The sequence below is a fragment of the Rhinopithecus bieti genome, unplaced genomic scaffold (assembly GCF_001698545.2).
Source record: "Rhinopithecus bieti isolate Rb0 unplaced genomic scaffold, ASM169854v2 scaffold_56832, whole genome shotgun sequence".
Taxonomy (NCBI): domain Eukaryota; kingdom Metazoa; phylum Chordata; class Mammalia; order Primates; family Cercopithecidae; genus Rhinopithecus; species Rhinopithecus bieti.
The window spans coordinates 249,226-267,066 of record NW_016822275.1 but is presented as its reverse complement, the minus strand read 5'-3'; the positions used below and the strand labels follow the sequence as shown (position 1 = coordinate 267,066).

General features: G+C 35.8%; 1 protein-coding gene across 4 annotated transcripts in view; it reads left to right on the top strand.

Moving 5' to 3' along the window:
* LOC108521200 (neurexin-1-beta) overlaps positions 1–17,841 on the top strand; it is a 343,586-nt gene that overhangs the window by 201,852 nt on the left and 123,893 nt on the right. The window lies entirely within an intron of this gene.

Here is a 17,841-nt window from a genome sequence, read left to right as displayed (position 1 = left end):
CCTTAGTTGTAGCTTTGCGATTAAAAATAATAGCATTACTTATAATTATATATGTTCCTGATAACCACTGTGCATTTTAAAAATACTGGTGACATGAATAATTTTTTCCCTAGTCCAATCATTCTTCTGAATTTACTTAAATTAATGTACACTTTTATAGCAAATTTTAGTGCATATTTGAAAGAAAAACACTTTGATGTATATTTTAAAATATATACAAAGGCACGTTCTCCTGAACTTAATGGTGCCTGGTGAGAAGAGTGTAATGTATTGTAATTTTAAATGTGTGTAAGCAACAGTTACTCAGAATGTGTTTTTCTCCTTTCATTAGTGGCAAGAAAAGGTGCTACAGTAATGCATTTTAAAGGATTTTTTTTTTTTTTAAGTTCTGCATGGTGCATTTTCTTTGGGGTTTGGAAGTTTTACTAGATGACAAAATGCTCTATTGGTAGATGCAGCCTTGGTTTTGACACATCTTCCCACAAAGCTAGTCTGAGATAAACATATTCATCTATCCATTCATTCATTCACTCAACCAAGTTTGATGAGCACTTACTATATCTCAGGTACCTTTCTACTACCTTTCTAGTCTGTAGAAATACAGCATTGAACAAAATTAGACTTTTCTGCACCGAACTTATGTTCTAGTTGGAGAAGATGGGCAATAGACAAGAAAACAAATAGCGTGGGGTGTCAAAGGCTGCAGGAAAAAAAAAAAAAAAAAAAAAAAAAAAAAAAAAAAAAAAAAAAAAAGGAAGGACGAGGGGGATGCCTGTGTGTGGAAGGGAACCATGCAATGGAAATCTCTTTTGAATAGATGTGCATAAAGTATTTGAGATGTAGGTATCAATTACATTAAACTTTGGTATATTAATCTTCAGGCGTTTCTTCAGACCCAGCAGGATTGCACCCTGCATGGATAGTGCCACTGGCAGCATTAGCTTTCTTAGGAAACTGGAAGCCAGAGAAAAGAACAAAAGCAACACCAAGATATACTTTACCTGCTCCTAACCTTTAGAAGGACCTGACCTCTGCGGTCCTCTGGCTTCTAACAAATATTTTGCTAATTAAATCAGAAGTGTAATCACATCCTGCAGAATATATATATATATGTATATCTGAGGATAAGATGGAAACTCAAAAAGTACAGCTTGGTATTATTATTCCTTTTCAGAAAGGAGAAAATTGAGGCATAGAAAACCTAACTTACCCAAGGCTATGCTGCCCACTTTTTTTCAGGATACATTGAGGTGATCTATCTTCTGCCCTTATGTATTGCCTTTATTCAGAATCTCATCACTTCCTGCTTTCTCATAGTCTTAACCACCTCCATTGTGATCTCCACCCAGCTGTCAGATTATCCTTTTGAAAATGTAAATACAATCATATAGTTCCCTTCCTTAATGTATCTACTATATACAATTATTCTATGTGATAGACTGAAAAGTTTAGCCCTCAGAAATGGGAAGCATTTGTCCAAGGTCACACAGTAAGTGTTTGAGTCATGAGTGAAGTTTAGTTTTGTATCATGTATTACTACTTCTAATAGTATCTATTTAGGTGTTGCCTGTAAATATGGTTCCATGCTGGACACCTACCATGGTCAGATAATAAGGTGCTGCATTCTGGGAGTCTAAGGTCTGAAAGCTTGTGTGGGATGTTGGGGCACTATGCATAGTGGTCAAGGGCATTGACTCTGGAAGCCAAAATGCCCACCTAAATCCGAGCATTGTGTTTACCACATACTAGCTGTGAGTTACTTAGACCTCAGTTTCCCACCTAGTAAATTTATTGTGAGGATTATAGGAGTCGAGAGTATAAGAACCATATGAAAGTATGGCCACTTCACCAATTTTTGACTATAAAAAATGGAAATTTCATATGTTCATCCTAAAATATAAAGAAATGTTAAAAGTACCTGACACAGGTGAGCACCATGCATCTGAAAGTCATGTCTGAGAAGCATTCTTCAGGTACACACTGTAAATTAAAGCATCTTTCTTGGCTTTCAAGCCCTTGAAGAATAGCTGTGAATTCATGTTTCTACAACAGCACATCAATTGGTGTGGCATGTACCAAGCTGAATTCTCTGTCGAATAAGGCAACACCATTCCCCTAAGGGATATATGTATGGGAAGTGAGGGGCAGTGGAGGGCAGGTAATGACACAAAGGGAGCATTATCATGAGGGCCATGAGCACTACACACACTGCATTGCTGGGACAGTCCTGGACAACAAAGAGCTGTCTGAGGATTCCTGTAACTTGCTCTGTTTTATGCAACCTCCCCTCCTTCCTCACCAACTTTAAATTATTGTTGACTGAGCACTCAAGAAGTTTCTTATGTCTGTTTCCCAGTTGTTCACACACAGAAGCTAATTCATGGTGTGGTACTGAATCCTGCAAATATGATTTCCGTATCTATCCTGGATAACATATTTTGATTAAGGAGCTTAAGAATTCATTATATACTCATTTTTCAACTTAAGAATGAAAAACTTCAAGTACTTCCAGCTGTGAGTTAGACTAGATTGGGCTTATGATTCTTGATATATCTTTTGATATATTCTTTATCAACATTGGAGATACTGAATGAAGCCTTTGTACCTAATTGATACATGACAGTGATTTCAGTGGGAATTTTCTCAGGACTGGTGAAGTTGGCACTTCCTCTGAAATGTCTAGTCTCAGTTGTAGGACAAAGGAATATCTTTCTATAAAATAATTAGTTCATGTCTAACTATCAAGAATCTAACCTAGTTTAATTGTCTTTAGTTTTAATCGGCACTACAAATTATTTGTTCTATAATACTTTGTGAACTTCTGATTTTCAGTCCATACTATGGTTGTATTTGTTGATTTATTCATCTCTTACATGTAATAATCATATTCTGTGAGGGGAAGGAGGAAGCAAAAATACAAAAATCAGCTGGGTGTGGTAGCGTGCACCTGTAGTCCCAGCTACTCAGGAGGCTGAGGCAGTACAATTGCTTAACCCGGGAGAGGGAGGTTGCAGTGAGCTGAGATCATGCTACTGCCCTCCAACTTGGGTGAGAGAGTGACACTCCGTCTCAAAACAAAAAAGATAATTGTGTGTATATGAGTGTATGTGTGTGTTAACAATACTTGCTTTTCTGCTTCATGATGTATGTAAACATTAAGCTTGTTCAATAAACTAAGTCAATATTAATTTTAAATATCTATGTTAATTACTTAGATGTTTTATCATCTAAAGCCTATATTAGCTTTTTTTTTTTATCTGTTGGTATCACTGAAAAGTTATCCAGCAATAAAAAAATATATTAACACCATTAGGCTGAGACCTCAAGAGAAGGCTCAGCTAATTTATCTGCCTTTATTCAGCATTTACCAAACAACTTTCACTGTATTCTTGTTATCACTATTCTCTTTATATAAAATCTCAAGCAGACAAATAGCACTTGTGTTAACCAATGGTTGATCCAGTAAGCATTCTAAATGATAATTAACAAAACAAAACAAAATAGGCAGTATATATATGTGTGTATTTTTTTACCATGCTGTATATTGCCTGTAAATCCACAATATTTTTATTTAAAAATACAAATTTGCAAATATCTTCTGTACAACTAATATATGTAGCACACTTTGCTAGATATATTATTATGCTCTTCTTGGGATAAAATACCTAGCAATTCAGGATTTTTTTGAAGAACCATTTCTCAGACCTTAGATTACTAGTGAATCTATACATAAATTATTAAGTGCCCTACATCAACAATAGCAAAGCTTTTGTACGTGACAGATTTAGAGTATATTATTAACAGCGTCACTAACACAATTGAATCTTAGAGACAAATTTCAAGTAGAAAAGATATTTTAGACTCTTTTTAATAACAAGCATATTGGAGAAACACTATTTCACGTCTTAAGTGTTGGCAATGTGCTAGACACTACCCTCACTCTGGAGTTACCCACATTCTCTTGTTGATGTCTTTAAACTCTTAAGTTGCATTTGTGGAAAGCTTCTTCTAAAATAGGCATTACCATCAAATCTGTAGATTTAATAGAGGAGTTCGTAGCCTTGGCCCCCTTAGCTCCCTTCTACCTCGGCCCCCTTAGCTCCCTTCTAGGACTTTTCTACTTCAGCAGGATATATAGAGGATCCCAGAGGCATATGGGGAAGCTAAATTTTTTTATCTTCATCTTTACATGGAATAAATTCTATGCTATAGAGAATCTTCCAGGACTGTTACAATTCTGAGCATCAATGTTTAACTGTGACATGGAGTAAAGTATGAGGCAATAACAATGAGAACTTTAAAATCATGTTTGTCTTGACACATTCTTTAAGAGTATCAGATAAACTTGCATAAACAAAGCTCATGGCATAGCATCTGGCACATAGCAGGTGCCTATTTGTGCTTCCTTAGTATCCTCATCCCCACTGTGCTTTTGTCTTTTTCTCTTCTCTTCTTTCTCCCTTTTTCTTCATTCTTCCTTCCATATGGTAGGCCTTATTCTAGACACTACAGATTCACACATGATGACCCAAATCTCATATAAGAGAAATGGTTCTCCATTTGGCCCACATTATTCCAGGACCAAGTAACAAATATATTTAACTATCGATTCCCCAAAATATTGGAGAGTGAACCAAGTGAGGAGTCTCTACATATTTTGCCATGCTATGCTAGCTGTTATAAGATATTCCTTAAATATCGGCCAGCATTTAAAATTCAGCAGTAAAAATTTGGCCCTGGAACACACTTGAGAGAAATTGATTGTTATATTTTCTACACATCCAAGCTTACCTTTGCATCAGCTGTCCCTGAGTGTATTTTGAAAGAGTGGGTCCACAGCTAGAAAATGATGTAGGTACCTGTGTTCATGGATCTAAAGGGAATGTAAATTTCTTCCAAAAGAAATTCTCCTTGAAGGGAAGTTCTCTGGTTCTAATCTCTATTTTTTCAGAAATGAAAAGGACCCATTAATATCCTTTCAAAATCTTTGGTGACATTACCAAGTCTGACTTTTCCATGCACAGCATTAGCTAGCAGTTGGTAATGATTCTAGACAGGGTCTACATGGCAACCTATTACAAGATAGATGATAAGACACGACAGGAAGGTTAAGTGCCCCACTTGTTCTGTTCTGAACTGAGGGTTTTCCACTGTCCAAAGGGAGAATTTTCACTGTAGTTTCAGACATTACTTAATCTCTTTTGTGACTGGAGTTTTCCATGTGTATTTAATGGCTCAATTATCTTATGTAACTTTGTCAGTGTGGTCTTGGATTCTACATTGTTTGGGAATTTGATTCAGAAAAGTAAAAAAACACATGTATAAAGCATCAAGTCTGAAATTTGTATTTGGTATGCTATTAGTAAACTATTCACATTGCCTAAACTCAAAATGCAACTTCCCACTTTCTGATATACTGACTCATCTGCCAGCAGTGTTCCTATTTTCTCCTTTTCTTCTTTTGCAACTGTACCTGTGATCTAGTTAATAATACACTTCTACATTTGGAAAATACTAAAGCTTTGTTAGTGTTAATGGCACAGGAAGATTTTAAACTTTGCATTTCACTTTATGATTTCCTGAACAACCCCAAGCAGAACCTGTTTCCTGTTTTCATAGCACTTTGGAAAAGATAGATGAATAGACATTCATTTAAGTAGATAGATAAATAATGATCCACCTGTTAGAGATTATAATCTTAAATTTTCTTTATGACAAGCATCTTAAAGTAAAGTCCTTTGTCTTACTAATGTGTGTATGCTCAGCACCGAATGCAGCGTTTGGTGCAAAGAGGACACTTAGTAAGTGGTTTTTGAATAAATAATGAACACAGAATGCATAATCTGATGCTGAGATAAATATTGTATGTTGCTCAGTCCTTGTATTAGTCTGTTCTCAGGCTGCTATAAGGACATACCCAAGACTGGATAATTTATAAGGAAAGAAGTTTAATTGGCTCACAGTATATTATATTTTCTACACCTCCAAGCTTACCTTTGCATCAGCTATCCCTGAGTATGTTTTGAAGGAGTGAGTCCACACTGCACAAACTGCAGGACTGGGGAGGCCTCAGGAAACTTACAATCATGGCAAAAGAGGAAGCAAACACATCCTTCACAAGGTGGCAGAAAGGAAAAGAATGAGAGAAGGGGGAAACCCTTATCTCATGGGAACTTACCATCATGAGAATAGTATGGGGCAAGCCACCTCCCTGATTCATTTACCTCCCACTGAGTCCCTCCCATGGCACATGGGGATTATGGGAGCTACAGTTCAAGATGAGATTTGGGTGGGGACATAGCCAAACCATATCAGTCCTGAATTTTCCTGGATTAATCAATATTTGCAGAGAATAAAGATGGTATATATAACAAGATAATATAAGAATTAACTTCCTTTATATGCAGTATAAAGACATTTTAAAATTACAGTTGTTTGGTTTTTTAAAAAGCATGTGCATACTTATTTAAGAAAAAGGGGTGGATGTGATACACAGGAAGCAAAATTCCCATTTCAATTTATGCTACTGACATTCTTCTCATAAGACTAGGAAGGAGGCACCAGTAGTTGTCCCTAAAAGGGAAAAGAGACGAGCACAAAGTAGTATAATTTTGCCTACCAGGTTACAGATTAGCATGTGTAAAACCCTGTTCCAGAGGTTTACCAGAGTCTCATCATTCTGGGTTATAGTGCCATACCAAGGTGGGGGAGGGGCAGTGTTAATGGTCCCCTCTCAAGAGGAATATTTTATCACTGACATTGTTTAGAATTGTTGACATGCTCTAATAATAAAAAGCAGTCTGACTTCTAGTCACCTTTATTATTGTTTTTCAATTCTCTACAGGAAATCATCTGTTATTGTCTTAATAGGAGTTGACCTTTTCCTTGCTGTCTGTGGTCAGCAACAAATTGCTGATACTTCCTTCACAATTTTGCAAGTAGCTGGCCCATTTTGAAGAGTCAGAAATCCACATTTTCAAACAGTTTGTCTGATTTTTTGATGTCTTCAGCCAGTTAGGGAGAGTGGAAGAAACAGGAAAAATCTCTAGGAAGCCTAATTATTACAGAACCACTTTGCACTGGTAACTCTTGACAGGGCTACAAGACAAGCTTTGCATGAGGTTGATATTTAGACATTGTCTATGGCTGAAAACCAGATGGAAATACGGAAAATGTATAACATTTTTAGAAGACACTCATTGCAGAGTTTAAACATGTAAAAACTATGATTTTTTTTGTAGGCAAATTAAAATGAGAATGAAGTACAAAGAACTAGAGAAACAAAAGAAGAGATTAGAGGGACATGTTGGGATAACACTAATTGGATGCGAAGACTTAAATGAAGTTTGGATAGTGGAATGAATTTCTTACAACAGGCAAATCTTGATAAAGCCTAGGAAATGTCAAAGGAATTTACTCTTGCTGTGTGATGTATTTGAAAATACAATATATTTAAGTGGGTGATAACTCAAATTGCAAATATCAGTTATACCTTCCTTTTTAACACTATTCCTGAGACTAATAACAGGTTACTCCCAAAATTCATTTTTTTGCTTTGTTGTGCATATGCAAGTGGGGATAATTGTTATATTATTTTCATTAAAATAATGCAAGCACATAAAAACAAATCAGTGTAGTTTACAAGATGGTATATAAAAGCAACAATCCCACATTTATTCCCTCATCACCCCAGTCTTATTCCCCAGAGAAAATGTCTTTTAATAATTCTTTTTGGTAATTAGCTTCATATCTCCAAATAATATGTTTATGTTCTATTTGTTTATTCATTCCTTTTATATAATACTTATACAATCCTCAGTATGAAAATTGAGGATTAGCTCAGGCTTTAATCCTTTCTTTTGATTTTTTCTCTCCTCTGAAATATATGTGTGTATGTATAAAATATTATGTATAACACTTGATATATATTTGATAAAACTATAATATATATGATATATAATATGTAATATATATATAATATATATAACTATATATATATAAATAATATATAAATTTTGTTGCTTTAAGTAATATATTTGCATCTGATTTCTTGTTCCATTAATTTGGAAGAATATCTCTTATTTCTTAAGTATCCACATTAGTAAGATAAACATATTTATGCCCCTCCCCATTCCTCTAGCTTCCCTCTTCTTTTCCACATCTCATGATCTCATTATATTTCCAGGGAAGTTAACTTTAACTTTCTGTCTGGCAACCAACCACAAATAAATCTTCCATATTTTATTTGGATTATGAGGATTCTACAGTGGAAAACAATGAAGACCATTTAGATTACCATTACTCTGTAAATAATGTCCAATACTAATCTCAGTTATATGTTAAGATTACCTTTCTTTTTTTAATGAGTTCAATATCATATTACCTGGACTACTCAAAGGAGAATTTTTCCACCTCTAGGATCAAGGTCAAGTGGATTCCCTTGCACTTATCAGTTGCTCAGAAATCAGGACTTTTATTTTGCATTATATTTGAATCATATTTGTTTTCTATAGTTTTATTTGTCCATGAGCTACTCAAATTACTTACTTTTTCTTGTATTGCATCTCTTGCCTTTACTATATCATCGTTTTAAATTCCCAGTCACACTTTTAATTCTGCCAAACCTTATCTCTTTCCCTCAACAACCTACCTCCAAAGAGATCTCAATGTGTATCTTCTGTTCTTTAGCGCCAGTCTGGACTAGTTGTCAGCTTGAGAGTAAACAGAGTATGGAGAGCTGCAGGCTTTTCTTTGGAAATAGCAGGCATATAGCAGACAATCTAATGCCAAAATAGAGAACATCCACAGAAAGAACCTTACCTCTCCTTGCACAGTTTCTTTGCTTATTTATTTATTTATGAGACCAAGTCTCACTCTGTAGTCCAGCCTGCAGTGCAGTGGCAAGATCTCGGTTCACTGCAGCCTACACCTCCCAGGTTCAAGCAATTCTCCAGCTTCAGCCTTCCGAGTAGCTGGGATTATATACATGTGCCACCATACCCAGCTGATTTTTGTATTTTTAGTAGAGATGGGATTTCACCATGTTGAGTGGGCTGGTCTTGAACTCCTGACCTCAGGTGATCCGCCCACCTTGGCCTCTCAAAGTGCTCGGAAGTTTCTTTGCTTTCTTTCTTTCTTTTTTTTTTTTTTTTTTTGGACAGAGTCTTGCTCTGTTGCCCAGGCTGGAGTACAGTGAGGCAATCTCAGCTCACCACCACCTCCGCCTCCCAGGATCAAGCAATTCTCCCGCCTCGGGCTCCCAAGTAGCTGGGACTACAGGCACCCGCCACCACACCAGCTGATTTTGTATTTTTAGTAGAGACGAGGTTTCACCACATTGGCCAGGCTGGTCTCGAACTCCTGACCTTGTGATCTGCTCGCCTCTGCCTCCCAAAGTGCTAGGATTACAGGCATGATCCACCGCACCCAGCCTTTCTTTGCTTTTAAAAGAAAGGCTATCTAGATTTTAGTTTGTTTGTTGGCTTTGCTTTTTTGGCAGCAAAAAAGAAAGGGAGGAGGGAGGAAGCGAGGGAGGGAGGAAGCTAGGGAGGGAGAGAGCTATTCTTTTCTATATTTTAGGTAGTTATTTAGCTGTCTGTTCCTGTATAGCAAATTATCTCCAAATTAGACAGCTATGAATAAGAAACACATATTATTACACTTTTTATGGGTCAGGAATCCTGGTAAGGCTTAGCTGGGTGCATGTGGCTCAATATCTCTTGTGAGGCTGGAGGTAAGCTGGTGATCAGTCCTGCGGTCTCACTTGAAGGTTCCACTGTGTGTGTAGGATGGTATATGCACTTTCAAGCTCACTTCCATGGTTGTTAGCATGCCTTATTATCTGACATGTGGGTGCAGGGGTTCCTCACAACAGCTGGCAATGTACTTTTCCTCCAGGACAGATGAGAGAGAGAGAGAGAGAGAGAGAGAGAGACCGACAGAGAGAGAGAGACTGACCCAGGATAGGAGACACAGGCTTTTTATAACCTAATTTTGGAAGTGACACTTCCGCCTGGCTGCTGGAAGTCTAGCCCACATGCAAGGGAAGGACATTACATAGGGGCAGGAATGCCAGGCACTGAGGAACACTGATGACCTTCTTGGAGGCCACTACAATGTCACAGAGTAGAGGGATGTCAACTGATGTGATTTTTATGTATATTTTCTGCTAATCTCCTCCCAGACTATCTACAGATTGGCTCCCACTGTTTCTTTATCCTCAGGTATCTCTACATATCATATTCTAAGCTGTTCATTTTTCTGCTTATTTCACTCATCGACCCTCTTTCATTCACTTCTAGTCTTCCACTAAGGTATGGAAATCTCTTGATTTTGCTGACTGATGAATACTTTTTCCCTACACTGTTAAGGGTTTACAGCCTGCTGTTTTTCTTGCTTTCAGTTCTGTGGGGTCTTAGGAGGGAGAGACACAAGAGCATCTATCTTTTTTCCAACTGTAACCGAACATTGGAATTACTACTATGGTTGGAGGAATTTAGGTTATTTGGTAGTACTTTAGTCACGGTCTAGAAAAGAATGCCCACTACATTTCAAGTAATTTATTTTCACATTCAAATGACAGATCAGAAGTCTTTTCTATGGCCACAATTAATCTGGTTTTCAACTTTTAGCAGATTCTGAAATACGAAGAAAACAATGCATTGGAGTTACTGTTTCTGAATTCTGCTATTTCTAGTGTCTTCCCCACATTAGCTTAAACTGCTAAAGCAGTTTCTACTTGGTTGAGTATTTATGGTATTGCACTTCTACAACCCTGAAAAATCTTTTAATCTTCTCAATTTGTCAAAGTTTAGTAATAATCGTTTGTACTCAAAGAGCAATCACAGAAATTCTAAATGCTTCTGTGGTTGATAAGAGCTGAGTTCTTTTGCATTATTGCATTGTCATTCACTTCCGATGGTTGGAAGTACATGATGTGGTAAGCCAGCACAATAGCCTTCAATCTCCCTAATATCTTATCTTTAATGAAATCTCAGGAGAAAATGGCCTTATGTTTCTGACTTCATAACCCTCTATTCATCAATGAAGAAAACCCAAAATGAAAAACCAGGTATAATTTTATCTTGTTAATCCCATTTCAATTTATTCCAGGGAGTAGGAAACAGAAATATTAGTGAGATATTAAAGTAGTGTTAGAAGGAGAGGAAGATTTTGGATATTAGCCATATTCCAATATTCTGGATATTTTGCTTTGACTTCAAAAACATTTTTGTATAAATTTTGATTGTAATTAGAGCCAGATTGCTGCTTGCTTTGCTAAGTAGAAGCCCAGAAACTGACTTAAAAAAAAAGAACAAAGGAGATAACAATTTTACACTCAAACCTAACCATATAATGTTTTAGCCCTATATAATTATCATTACCTATTTCATCTATTAAAGTTAACCAAAATAAAGATATTCTGTTTCAGCTGGATTAAAATAAATTTTATCTTTAAAAAATGTTTCTCAGTTTACCTTTTGTGTCATTTAGTATTTAATGAGTTCCAAGCTCCTCCAAAACGTAGTTGCTTAAAATGGCGACCTTTTATTTAGCTCATAATTCTGTGGTTCTGCCATTTGGGCTGGGTTTCAGTTTATTTTTTTTCTAATCTGGGCTAGGTTTAGCTGATCTCAACTAGACTAGTTCATATGTTGGTGATCAGCTGCCATGCTAGCTAGAAACTGGCTGATCTAAGATGGATTAGTTAGAACAGCTTATGCCCCATCCTCCAGAAGGCCAGTTTGATCACAGAATCCCATAAGTGAAAATGGAATTTTGCAAAGCCTTTAGAGGCTCAGGTACAGAACTCATGTTATATTGCTTTTGCCACACTGATTAAACAGGACACATGGTCAGCCCACATTCAAGGAGAGGAATTGCAAGAACCGTGGCCATGTTTGTGATTAATCACTACTTAAGAAGTGAGGTAAAACCTGTATTACCATTTCTGCTCTAGCTGACTGAATGATAAAATTTAATAGCTAAAAAGCTAAAAAGTGAAATAAACAGCTAAAAGTCAAAGACAAATGTGTATACAGATTTGTCAAAAGCTGAAAATGTTTGTGATAACAATTAGAAGCTTGTATTAGTTTTCACAGTGCCATAAAGCACTGCTTGAGACTGGGTAATTTATAAAGGAAAGAGGTTTAATTGACCCACAGCTCAGCATGGCTGGAGAGGCCTCAGGAAACTTAGAGTCATGGTGAAACGCAAAGAGGAAGCAAGGCACCCTCTTCACAAGGCAGCAGGAAGGAAAATGAATGCAGGAGAAACTACCACACACATAAACCCATCAAATTTTGTGAGAACTCACTCACAATCATGAGAACAAGATGGGGGAAACCTCCCCCATGATTCAATTACCTCCATCTGGTCTCTCCCTTGACACATGGGGATTATGAGGATTATAGGGATTATAATTTAAGATGAGATTTTGGTTAGGGACACAACCAAGCCATATCTTACTGGCTATTTCTATTCTACCCGTTTTCCTCGGAGGACAGTCTCCTAGGTAAAAGTTGTGCTATTCCACTGAAGACAGTCTCCTAGGTAAAGGTTGTGATTTCAGGGCAGCTAATTTGCTTAGCTGACAACAGGTGCTGTTTAAGTCTCATAGTTAGCTTTCTCTCCTTTCCTCCTCAGAAGTATTCATCAGTAACATGTAATAGTCAGTGATCCCATTATTCAAAGATCACTTTGCCATAAGGTACATGAATTTATTTTGAGATAGGACATAATTTGGAACCATGGAGGGGTTCTACAGTTTTTGTTAATCTTCATGATATATATGTGCATGCCTCTCTCTTGATTAAAAGGGCTTGTCATACCCACTGTGTCTGTGGGTCTGTTATGCATTAACACACATGCTCTTACATTGTCCTCAGTTTTATATTTTAGGCTATTTTTCTCCAAGTGTATGTTTTGCAGTTGTCATACTAAGCTTTCTCATTCAAATCATAGCCAATAATATAGCGAAACTTAAGAGAAGGTCATTGTTTTTTCCTCTGAGGATAAGAATATTATCTGGATTGCAATATAGCTCCAGAATTTTGCTTTTTATTGTTCACATTCCTATAAAATCTGCTTAATTAAACAGCTGGCAGAAGTTAACAGCATGTTTTGAGAGTTTTTTGTTTGTTTTGCAATCTAAAACATTTTAAGACACACACGAAAAGTTACCTTTTCAGTAAGTGGGTAGAGAAATGAGACTCTGTAAGGGTCTCATTTAGGAATTAGGAAATTAGGAAACATGATAGCTTAATTCAAGTAGTATGAACTCCTAGATCATGAGAAATGCTGATGCTAAAATGCAGATACCAGAGAAAATCTCACAAATCTAAAAAGATATGTTTTGGAATTATTCAAACTTTTTATTAGACATCCCCATATCTAGCCTAACTTCAAATAATCAGGTTATATTCTTTTATTTCTTCCTGAGATGTACAGTCAATGAATGTGCTCATTTTAGCATTACGTACCCTTCATTGTTGTGTGAGGACATGGAATAATGAAATATAAGAAAGATATATGACTTTAATTCTATTTAAGACAAATAGAACCAAGCTATTATATTCAATCTAAAATAATAAATTCAAGTTTGTAATTACATTCTAATGCGGGCTAATCACCTCTGCTAAAATCTACTCGTTTATGAAACTATATATAAATTATCCAAGTGTACCTTGGAATAACAGTGTTCAGGTAAGTCAACGTACAAAATACATTTTTAGAAAGGAATGGAAATATGATAGAAATAGGATACAGATCTATATGGGTGTGAGTCATACACGAAACAACATTCAAATATTGGCATTATTTCATTCATTTACTAAGTAAATATTGTAAAACACCTGCTATAGAAAAGGCACTGTTCTTTCTCTTAACTTTTATTTTAAGTTCAGAGGTACATGGTGCAGTTTTGTTATATAGGTAAACGTGTGTCATGGGGGTTGGTTATACAGATTATTTTGTGTCCCGCATATTAAGCCTAGTACCCATTAGTTATTTTTCCTGATTCTCTACCTCTTCCCACATTCCACCCTCCAGTAGGTCCCAGTGTCAGCTGTTTCCCTCTATATGTCCATTTGTTCTCATTGTTTAGTCTCCCACTTATATGTGAGAACATGTGATATTTGTTTTTCTATTTCTGTGTTAGTTTGCTAAGGATAATGGCCTCCAGCTCCATCCATGTTCCTTCAGAGGACATATCTCGTTCTTTTTTATGGCTGCATAGTATTCCATGGTGTACATATACCACAATTTTGTTATCCGGTCTACCAATAATGGGCACTTAGGTTGATTCCATATCTTTACTATTGTGTATAGTGCTGCAATGAACATATGCGTGCATGTGTCTTTATAATAGAATGATTTATATTCCTTTGGGTATGTACTTAGTAAAGGGATTGCTGGGTAAAATGGTAATTATGTTTTTAGGTCTTTGAGGAATTGCCACACTTTTTTTCCACAATGGTTGAACTGATTTACACTCCCCCCAACAGTGTATAAGCATTCCCTTTTGTTTGCAACCTCACCAGCAACAGTTTTTTGTTTGTTTGTTTCTTTTCTTTTTTTTTATAATAGCCATTCTGGCTAGTGTGAGATGGTATCTCATTGTGGTTTTGATTTACATTTCTGTAACGATCAGTGATGCTGAGCTTTTTAAAATATGCTTGCTGGCTGCATGTATGTCTGCTTTTGAAAATTGTGTGTTCATGTCCTTTTGCCCACTTTTTAATTGGGTTTTTTGTATGTGTGTGTAAATGTGTTTAAATTCCTTATAAATGGTGGACGTTATACCTTTGTCAGATGCATAGTTTGCAAAAATTTGCTCCCATTCTTTATGTTGTCTATCTCTGTTGATAATTTCTTTTGCTGTGCAGAAGCTCTTTGGTTTAATTAGATCCTGTTTGTCAAATTTTGCATTTGTTACAATTGCTTTTGGTGTCTTTGTCATGAAATCTTTTCCCGTTCTTATGTCCAGAATGGTATTGCATAGGTTGTCTTCCAGGGTTTTTGTAGTTGGGGGTTTTACATTTAAGTCTTCAATCTCTCCTGAGTTAATTTTTGTATATGGTGTGAGGAAGGGGTCCAGTTTCAGTCTTCTCCATATGGCTAGCCAGTTATCTCAGCACCTTTTATTGAATAGGGAATCCTTTCTTTTTTGCTTGTTTTTGTCAGCTTTATTAAAGATCAGATGGTTGTAGGTGTGCAGCCTTATTTCTGGGCTCTCTATTCTGTTCCATTGGTCTATGTGTCTTTTTTTTGTACCAGTACCATGGTGTTTTGGTTATTGTAGTCCTGTAGTATTCTTTGAAATCAGGTAGCATGATGCCTCCAGCTTTGTTCTTTTTGCTTCGGATTGGGAAAGGCACTGTTTTAGACAGTGTAGAAACAGCAGTGAACACGATAGATTAAAATTCCTGCCCTCATGGTACTAAATTTTAGTTAATAGAGACAAATATAACATACATAAGATTTTAATAACATATATATATCTGTGTGTACACATATATATGTGTGTGTGTACATATATATATAACAAAATATATATATAGTGTGTATACATAATATATATATGGGGGGTATGTGTGTGTATAAAAGAAAAAAGTACTGCAGACTGAGTAGCTTAAACAACAGAAATTTATTATTCTACACTTTTGGAGCCTGGAAAGTCCAAAATTAAAGTGTCCATCCATTCAATTTTTGGTGACAGCTCTCTTCCTGTCTTGCAGACAGCCACATTCTGTGTGTGGCCTTTCCTCTGTGTACAAGGAAAAAGAGCTCCGGTGTCTCTTTTTATTCTCATAAGGACACCAATGTTATTGGATTAGGGCCCCACCTTTATGATTCCATTGAACTTTACCTCCTAAAGTTCCTCTCTTCAAATGAGTCACATTGGAGATTAGGATTTCTACCTATGAATTTGCTGGGAACACAGTTTAGTCTATAGAGTACTGAACTTGAAACAGATTTTAGCTCTCAAATTGTAATCTTGATGTATATTACTAAATTATGCAAATTCAGCTTCAAAGACCTAACCATATTTCCTTTGTGAAACTTCTGAAATTGAATTTCCTTTCCATTCCTCCCATCATGACACTATTTCTCTACTACGAACTACGACAAAACAATTTCCCAACTAGTCTTCTTGTCTCCAATCAGTCTTGAATACTGCCACTTAATGTGGTAGTATCACAACAGAGAAAGTTTCAGGTCGAATATCTCATTCTTCAGGAAAGTCAAAGAAAATATTAATTGTTCTTTTTTATGCAGGGAATGAACAAGAAAATATTTATTACAAATGAATAAAGGTGCTTTTCCTGTCTTGCACATGTCACTGGACTTTCAGTATATTTAGAAATCATGTTCTTCCTAACAATTATGGCTGGCTAGTCACAGTGAAATAGCATATCTATCATTTTTATTATTCTCCAAAATAATTTTCTAATTGAATGGTAGATATTTTCTTTTTTAAAAAAACCCATATTGATATCTTTTTAATACATTTCATCTGTTACAAAGAATGATATATTCACTCTTTTTAGAATTGGGTAGGGGGCAATCATGTCTTCCAGTTTATCAGAATTTATATATTGCTAGGGAAGGCCAGATACATTCATTAGGAACTATTGAGACCAGAAGACATGTTCTCTAATAAGAACGCCTCACCAGTAAGTGGTGAATTAAGGGCTAAGAACTGGATTTGTCTTCCAATACTTCTCACTAAAAGGGTTGAACTTCCAAACAACCCCAAAATGATACAGACATTGAGAGTCTTTTGAGACCCATTTCTAGCACTTAACGGCATTTGGTCATTTTATATGATGCATTTGGATGAGACAAATTGCATTTCTCTTCCTTGTGCATTGATATTTTCTAAACACACAGTTAGTATATAGAGAAACTTCTGACTGGTGAAGAATTGGCAAAGTAATATTTGTTTACATTTTTCAACTTCATTATGTTAAAATATTTCTAAATTCTATATTTTGTGAATGCCTAAATGGCTGTACTTTACACAGGAAAAAGTAATTCAACAGCTAAGAGAATTGAATTGTATTCATTTGTACAGATGATTTCTGAAATTGTAATTTACCTGGATATGGATAAGAAAAATATCCCATAAGTAATAAGCAAGGTAAATTAGAGATATAGTCATTTGAGATATTTCTTTGGATTCTATTTATAACTAATCATGCTTGATTAAAAGGATATTAAATTTTTAAAAGACACATCAAAAGTACTAGTGCAATAACATAATCTGAGTTTGAACACAAGATACCTTCCAAGCTTGCTGGCTTCTTTACATTGATTCATAAAATTTTACACTTTAGTCATAAAGATGAGTGTTGGCATCCCACTTTCTTAAGAGTCACTGGATATTGAATTTATAAAACTTTGCATTTGATTAGTGCAAAAGGTGTGCTTTACATGTTAGTATATATGCTACATCCTAAAGAGTTCTGTAGAAAACAGTCCCACTGTAGGTAGTACTTTAAAATTAAGCCAGGAACCCTTTTTTCTCCCTGTCTCTCCCCATTTGCAAAGATTTATCTATGTCTTCAGCTATCTGAAAGTATATATACAAGACTCTAGTGCCATAGGGAGCTTACAATGTTAGTGCATGAATTTGAACCTTAAAAGACACTTACTTTGTACTCTGTAAGTAACTGTTGAAATAATGTATGTTAAAAAGAACTCAAGAAAACTCTTGAGTAAAACATCAAGACATGCCATAACTAGTTACTGCTAACATAAAAATGCATGCAGCTTTTCATTTTAAGTTATACATTGCCAAAGCAATATCTAAGCCATACTTTACAACATATTTCAAGT